This window comes from Chrysochloris asiatica, unplaced genomic scaffold (genome assembly GCF_000296735.1).
Source record: "Chrysochloris asiatica unplaced genomic scaffold, ChrAsi1.0 scaffold00368, whole genome shotgun sequence".
In the NCBI taxonomy this organism is placed as follows: domain Eukaryota; kingdom Metazoa; phylum Chordata; class Mammalia; order Afrosoricida; family Chrysochloridae; genus Chrysochloris; species Chrysochloris asiatica.
In genome coordinates this window covers 1,012,742-1,014,939 of record NW_006408886.1, presented here as the reverse complement: position 1 = coordinate 1,014,939, position 2,198 = coordinate 1,012,742, and positions in this window count along the sequence as shown.

Below are 2,198 nucleotides of genomic sequence, written 5' to 3'. Positions count from 1 at the left end.
TTATGGAGGGGGTGGGAATGATCCTTGCTGTAAAGATTTGTTCCCTCTTTTGAGGTACTGCTTCCATAGGTGTAGGTCAAGTTCATCAAATTGTATCAGATTACATTTTTTTTCCTCTTCTTTATTCTTCTAGTTGAGCTCTGATCAACCAGTCATTGAAGCCAGGTCAAGTGGGTATTATCTGCAAGTGTTCTTGTGCATATGCCCTTTCTTCTTATCAGCTGGACGCTTCACTCTCCACTCTAGCCCTCTGTGGCTATGTGACTGACTCTGGGCCCAGGTCTTGCCACACTGCTGGCCAACCAGGTCTCCACCTGGGTTCACAGGAGTCTATTGAAAATTTTAGGACTTAGGTTGAAGCTTCATAGCTGTTTTTCCCTCACTTCCCCTTATCAGTGACAAATGTGGTCACCTATAAGAGTGTGTATTCCCATTGAGTTTTAGTCTTGGAAGGAGGTATGCTCTGAGAGAACCCGACCACTTGCCTTGATGTCTCCTGGGCAAGGAACTTGCTTGTTCTCATAGTAACAGTCGGTCTGCCTAGATTGTTTTGTATATTTCCTGTCAGTCTTTCTTTCAAGAAGTATCTTCTGTTCTATCCGTTCCACACTGGTCTGCTTATCCTTTCAAGTGGAAATTTCCCTCCTCTGAAGATTCTGGATGTGGTTCAGATTTCCACCTATAATCTTATGTAATGCAGACTTTCTGCAAGAAGCCTCCTTCACTGGGCATGTTGTAGCCCCATTTTAGGTATTCCAATCAGTTATAGGCAGAATACAGACTTACAAGCTTTTTATGGTGATATTTCTGGCTATTCCTTTCTCTCCCCTCCAGTGTCTATTTTATAACATAATGCAGGGAAAACCAAGATTCAACAGACACACAAGTATCTTAACACTATTGTCCCCCTTTTTTTCCCATTCCAACCATGTCTCAATCCCTGTATCCCAAAACCCTGTTATTCTAGGGTTGTGCATACATCATTATTTACATCTATCCTACTTAGCCCATGCAAACCTCCCTAATAGTTCTCCCATCTCCTTTGTTCTTCCATTCCCCTCTCCCTTCTTGTATACTGCCCCCCTCCCCAGCACCCAAACTATCCTGTGTCTATTCCATATCCTGTGCTCCACCTTCCCCTCCCTCCCGTCACCCTACCCCCACATCCCAGCAACAAGCAAAGAATCTACATTCCTTCAGTATGGGTTCTTTTTATTACTCTTTTACAGTAGTGGTCCTATGCAGTATTTCTCCTTTTATGACTGACTAATTTCACTTAAAATAATGTCCTCAGGATTAATCCATATTATGCAGTTGTTTGCAGCTTCCTTGTTATTCTTCAAGGTAGCATAGTATTCCATTGTGTGTATGTCCACAGTTTGTTTATCCATTCTTCAGTTGATGGGCACTTTGGCTGTCTCCATCTTTTTGCCATTGTAAATAGTGTTGCTATGAACATTGGTATGCATATATCATCCCATGTTGTGGCTTGTTTTTCTTGTAGGTAAATAACAAGTAGAGGAATTGCTGGATCATAAGGTATTTCTATTCCTACCCTTCTGAGGAAGCGTCATATTGCTTTACAGAGAGGTTGGATCATTTTGCAGTCCCACCAGCAATACAGGAGTGTCCCAGTCTCTCCACATCCCCACCAGCATTGATTTTCCTCTACTTTTTTGATCTTTGCTATTATTGCTGGTGTGAGATGATATCTCACTGTTGTTTTAATTTATATCTCTCTAAGGAGCTCTGGTAGTGTAGTGGTTATGAATCAGGCTGTGAACCGCAAGGTCAGCAGTTAAAAACTACCAGCTGTTACACGGGAGAAAGATGAGGCTTTCTGCTCCCATAAAAGATTCACAGCCTCGGAAACCCTATACAGAGTCTCTATGAGTCGGAACTGACTCCACGGCACATAACAACAACAACAATGGCTAGTAATCATGAACATATTTTCATATGTTTGTTGACTGCCCGGATCTCCTCCTTAGTGAAGTGTCTGTTTTTGTCCTATGCCCATTTGTTAATTGGGTTATTTGTGTTTTTCTTGTAGAGGTGTTGTTGTTTCCTATATATTTTAGAAATGAGTCACTTGTCAGATATGTCATTGCAAAAGATTTTTTCCCATTCTGTGGGTTCCCTTTTTACTCTTCTGGTGAAGTCTTTTGATGCACATAAGTTTTTAATTTTTAGCATGT